Genomic DNA, 6,286 nt, shown 5'->3' with positions numbered 1-6,286 from the left:
TGTTTACCTGGGAGTTGATTTGTCTTTCTTCCGTCTGACTTGGCTGTGCATTTTAAGTATGTTATCAAGCTCTTTGTGTGTGTGTGTGTGTGTGTGTGTATGTGTAGTGTAGTTAATAGAGTATACTGTTTGAGTACAGTCTGCCATGTTGTCTGAGTCTAATAATTTGTTTTAGAGAAGAGATCATTGGGGCGCCTGGATGGTTCAGTCAGTTGAGCTTCCAACTCTTGGTTTCAGCTCAGGTCATGATCTCAGGGCCATGGGATGGAGTCCTGCTCTGGGCTCTGTGCTGAGTGTGGAGCCTGCTTAAGATTCTCTCTCTCTTTCTCTCTCTCTCTCTCTCTCTCTCTCTCTCTCTCTCTCTCTGCCTCCTCCCCTGCTTGCACTCTCTCTCTCTAAAGTAAAAAAAATTAAAAAATTAGAGAGAATTTAGTTATGAGCAGTAATAATTGTATAAAATATATAAGTGTAAGTAACAAAATGCTATCCCTCTCTATTTCTAGGTAAACAAACAAAAATTAAAACACCTTGTTTTAATAGGCTTAGTAATTATAAATTATACAATATAGACTCTTGTACTCTTCTTGAGTTGTAGTTGGAGACATTATTCCAATATCTTGCATGAAGGTCCAAACCTGCTAGGAAGGGCATTTGACATTATTACTCTGAAATTTGGAGAGGAGGATGAAAAGTAAGATCCATCTAACTGTGTCTCCAATTGAATTATTTCCCATTCTCACCCACTAGACTTTCAGCTGTTGTTGTAAAATCGTTTTTGAGTGTTAGAATTTCTTCAGCAGAAAAGCTTGCTGCAGAGAAAAAATGAACTTCTGTGAGTCTGAGTACATGCCTAGTTTGAAGATCACTATTTCCAAAGAAAAAATGTAGGAGGTGTGACAAATGATTATTTTGATTTTTAATAAGTACACAATTATATGTAAATATAATCTATTTGTATATACAAATAAAGTAACTTTTCTTACATTTTGAATAATTTATTTAGAATAACTGGCCTCTAATTTCTGATGTAGGCACTTCAGTTACTGTCCTGCTGCCATCACTCCTTTCTTCAGTGTTGTTGGAAGCATCTAGAAAGTTTCAAACTTTTACCATGAGGGGTCTGCAGATTTTTTATACCCACCCCCCACCTCAAGCAATTAACCTCCCCTTTTTTAATTTCTTGACCTCCTAAGTAATGGATCCCGCAGGTTCATTGTCTTTCATTATTCCATTACCCTCCTTCAGATTCCATCATGACCCCAACATAACAAACTTCCTTCCTTTGCTGCACACCCAGTGTGAACTTGTGCCCTTTCTACTGGTCATGAAATACACTTGCTATTTAGTTTCCTATTCTCTGCCATATTGCATTCAGTTCTTTTGTTGGTCCACATATATTTCGTAAAATAGGGAAAGTCTTGTTTTTTTCTCTTTTTTTGTATTATACTAAAAATATAGTGGCAAATCAGAGCTTCTTATTCTCCAGTGTCTTACAACAGTCATAGGAAACCACTGTTAAATTTTTGTTTGTGGTTTTCTCTACCTCTGTATGATTGAGACACTTAGAAGTTGGGGGTTGGGTCAAAAGAAGTCAAATTTCCTGAACCTTTCTTTTAATGGAGACTCATGTCAGTTCAGTTCTATCCTATAGCTTGGGCATGAAGGGCAGTGACCACAATAGAGACTCAAGGTGGAACTTCTGCCTTTTATTAAAACAACAAAACAACCTGTCTATTAACATACTTAGTGACTCACTTGGAACGAATACAGTACCAAAACAAAAAATAAAAATAAATAAATAAATAAATAAATAAATAATAAACAAACAACTTTGCAATGGAGAAAACTGGCAGGCATCATTTAAAAAAAAACAAAAAGATCAATTTTAGCATTCTCAGTAGTGTTGATACAAGGCTCTCCAATATAATATGATAAAAAGGGGACTTTGCTATAAACCCAATCTAGTCATGAGAAATCATTAAACAAACTCAAACTTGAACATCACTGTAGAAAATAACTGGTCAGTACTCTTAAAATAATCAAGGTCATGAAAAAAAAAAAAAAGGAATGACTGAGAAACTTTCGCAAACTAAGGAGACATGACAACTGATATGACCTGACATGGAGAAATACTGTAGTATCCTCAATCAGATCCTGAACAGAAAACCAGCGTTAGTGAGAAAACTGGTAAAATCCAAACAAAATGTTTTGTTCATATATATTAGTATATTACCAGTATTATGAATTTCTTAGTTTCAACAAGTACTCCTTGGTTTTGTATAATGTAAAAATTAGGGAAAGCTGGATGAAGGTTACTAATACATTCTATTGTCTTTACAATTTTCCGGTAAACCTAAAATTATTTCAAATAGGCAGATTAAAAAGAAAAGAACATTACTTTCTATAATTAAAAAAAAAAGAAACAAGCCATGTGACTGCACCCTCACCAGGCTCTCCTAGACCTGCTTTGAAGTACTAGATATCATTTTTCTGGTGAAGGTGTGATGCATTCAAATTCTAAGGAGAATCTATTGTGTTCTGGATGGTTTCTCCTGAAGGGAATGACCCCTGGTTAAGTCAAACATCAGGAGTCTTCATTTGCTGGAAGAATCTTATCACATGCCTAGTGTCTCAATCAGAATGGGAACTTAATGAACCAGTAACATGTTTGGGTGGAGAATTTTCTAAAGAGAGGAGCACAAATAACCTGATTTGTAACTTTGCAAGCCTTTTAAATTCTAAATCAGATATTCACCTGAGGCTGGTTGTCTTGAATTATCTAATTCTAGATTTGAAACTGTCAGTCCTTTTATAAAACAGAATAGTTCAATGGTGAATATTAAATTGAAAATATGAGAAAAAGGGCTATCAAAGGGAAGAACACATTGATAAATTCTCATGACATATCCTATAGCCCATTGCAGTACAAATAGGGCAGTCTGTCAAGCTTTTATATGAAATCTGATACCACCAGCCAATACCAACAAAACTCTGATTTTCAGCTTGTCCTGTCCTGGCTGTTAAAAGTGGAAGAATTGTGTTGATGTAGCATTTTCTGCCTCCTATTCCTTCCAAGAGCTGGGACATCTTCAAAGAAATAGATGTGTATATATTGGGGTATTTCATTACACTCCCTTGGAATAAAATGGGCTCTCTTTTCTGGAGGTCTACTTACTGACAGATTAAATTCCATATCCATTTGACTTTATTTTCCTTTAAAATCAATCATTCTGTGTTTGGTCTCTTCTCTAAATTGCAGAAGCAGATTAATGCTTCAATTACCTATATTAGTAATTGAATGACTCTGATGGCAAACCTCAGAGACATATTGATTTCTCAACCTTTCTAAATAAATACTCCCTTCACCAGTCTCAAGGAAATAGCCACCTTTTGCCCTAGACATTTCATAACAAAGTGGTTTCTTAGCAAAGAATTAAGGAAGGCCACGTGGGTATTCACTGATACTAGACTTCCCTTGCTAAAATATTTTTTTCCCCTTTGTTACCCTTATAGTCCCTCCATTTTTCAGGTTATACAAACCTCACAGTCTGTTCCCTGCCATTTTAGACCCATTAAGATATTCTTTTCTTCCCTGCTTCTACCTTTCCATTTAGAGCTTGTGTACTTAGGCAAAAGATGGAACTTACTGTTTCACACCAAGATGTAAATATGTCTAATAAGTAAGATGACTGTGTGTGCATGTGTGTGTATATATATATATATATATATATATATATATATAATATTATATATATATATATATATATATAATATTATATATATATATATGCTAAATAAGGGCCTTTTTGAGATTAAATTGGGGCATTAAATGGGGGCAAATGGGATACTTGGTCTAGAGGCATAAAGTGACACTGTCTAGGAAAATTGGACATATGATCAATCTACTGATAAAACTTAATGTGATACTTTTCTCCAAGGTAAAAGAAAGTTTAGTAGGGAAAAAGCTTAAGTAGAACAAATAATTTCTAATCACTAAATTTCAAATAGCAAGCATTATGTACAGGATGTTTGATAACCATGGGAGGTCGTCCTGAACTTCTAAAACAGTGTGTCTGTCTTCCATCTCAAGCCCTCCATCTTTTGAGAACACTGATAATATAGTTAGTAATAGATATAATAAAAAAAGTGCTTGCATATTTTAAAGTTTTTAAAGTTTTAAACTAGTGCTTTAAAGTTTTAAACTAGTTTAATAGCTATTATCATATTACATAAGAACGCTATTGCACTTGTGCAGATTAACATCACTCCTTTTATAGATGAGAACACTTAATCAAAAGTCAAGCTTAGATTGCCATTCATTTCTTTTTTCAGTCATTCATAGAACAGAAACAAGATCAAGAGCCATACTGCGTACCTCCATTCTCCCATTTGTCAGACTTTGTGCAAGACATGAAGGTGAAGATGATGCGGTCCTTTATTTCAAGTTGCTTATTGTCTCATGGAAAGAGATGGATAGGTGTTACAGACATGACTCACTTTTTGTATCCGGTATACTTTGTATTAAAGCTTAACAACCTACTTCCACTTTAACTCTACTTATGACAGCTGCCCATGTTTTTCAATAGCTTCATATAAAGTTTCTGGAACTTTTTGACACAGCTTTGGTTGCTGTTATTAATTCCCTTTTGTTGTTTCCTGAGAAATTGGACAAGAGCTCCTTTCTATGGAGCAGGAAAATAAAGGAAGTGAGTTTCTGAATGTGTTCCTCTCTAGAAAAAAATGTGACATGATGGCAGAGATTGGAAACTAGTGGTAGGTAAACTAGGTATTGATGTGATGTTTTAGGAGTATGACTCATCAAAAAGGAAGAGAGGCACAAGATGAATACAAGTTGCAACGTTAGAAGCCTGTGGATCAATACAAGTTAAGATAAATTTGGTCAAAATGTAGAGAAAACTGGGTGGTTCAGGAGTGGGCAAAAGTATTTTCAAATAATTTCAGGAAAAAAAAGTGTTGTATTTTTTAATGGTATTCAGGGAGTTAGCTTGGTTTAAGGACTTTTACAAATGCTTAATATCAACAAACCACACAGGAAAATGTAAAAAATAATCTTGGTCTTTTTACTCAAAATAAGAACCATGGGTCAGCATCATTAGCCTCACCTAGGAGCTTGTTAGAGATACAGAATCTCAGGACTGATCCCAGAACTGTTGAATCAGAATCTGCAGTTTAACAAGATGCCCGAGTAATCCCTACCTGCATCAAACTTTGAGGAGCACTTCGGTAATAGGATCATTTGTACTATGCATCCTCAGACCACGTTTCAAGAATTGCAGGTTTTCACAAAAGCTTTGCAGTAGGTCCAACCAGGTCTGTGTAACACAGTTGTCTGAATAGGAAGGTGCTTGAATTTTGTTTTTTCTCTGACCACAAGGGATCATGGCCAATCTTCTGTTTGATGGGGGGCATGTAGGTCTGAGCTCTCTTTTACCTAATACAGCTTGCAGTGACTTTTCTGAGTGTTCACTCCCAGGGCAGGCAGCTGATGAGATGATTTTACTGTTCTAGAATGAGGGAGATTCCATCTACTTTCCTTATGTTTTTGCAGATTCGCCATGGACAACATATTAGCAAGGCCATGCTTTGGCATGGCATACAGTAAAACTTTTAACATAGGGGGTGGTGGTGGCTCCCTATGGCAGTACATATACTAACATTGGAACGAACACAGAACAGTAGCATGGCCCCTGCACAAGGATGATACGCAAATTCGTGAGGCGTTCCATATTTTTTAAAATTATTATTCACCACGACCAAGCGGGATTAATACCTGGGATGCAGGGCTGGTTCAATATCCGCAAAACAATTAACGTGACTCATCACATCAGTAAAAGAAAGTTCAAGAACCATATGATCCTCTCAATAGATGCAGAGAAAGCATTTGACAAAATACAGCATCCTTTCTTGATAAAAACCCTCAAGAAAGTAGGGATAGAAGGAGCATACCTTGAGATCATAAGAGCCATATATGAACGACCCAACACTAATATCCTCAAGGGGCAAAAACTGAGAACTTTCCCCCTAAGGTCAGGAACAAGACAGCAATGTCCATTCTCGCCACTGTTACTCAGCATAGTATTGGAAGTCTTAGCCTCTGCAATCAGACAACAGAAAGAAATAAAAGGCATCCAGATCGTCCAGGAGGAGGTCAAACTTTCCCTCTTTACAGATGACATCATACTCTATATGGAAAACCCAAAAGATTCCACCAAAAAACTGCTAGAGTTGATTAGTGATTTCAGCAAAGTTGCAGGATATAAAACCA

The 6,286-nt window shown here is 36.0% G+C and overlaps 1 non-coding gene across 1 annotated transcript; it reads left to right on the top strand.

Moving 5' to 3' along the window:
- The first annotated feature begins 5,649 nt into the window (after positions 1-5,649).
- Positions 5,650-5,753, top strand: LOC125152303 (U6 spliceosomal RNA). The gene has a single exon (XR_007147151.1). It is a non-coding gene; the product is annotated as a U6 spliceosomal RNA (small nuclear RNA).
- The last annotated feature ends 533 nt before the right edge of the window (positions 5,754-6,286 follow it).

Source organism: Prionailurus viverrinus, chromosome E1 (genome assembly GCF_022837055.1).
Source record: "Prionailurus viverrinus isolate Anna chromosome E1, UM_Priviv_1.0, whole genome shotgun sequence".
Taxonomy (NCBI): Eukaryota; Metazoa; Chordata; class Mammalia; order Carnivora; family Felidae; genus Prionailurus; species Prionailurus viverrinus.
The sequence above is the reverse complement of the archived record's forward strand: the minus strand, read 5'-3'. Positions and strand labels throughout refer to the sequence as shown.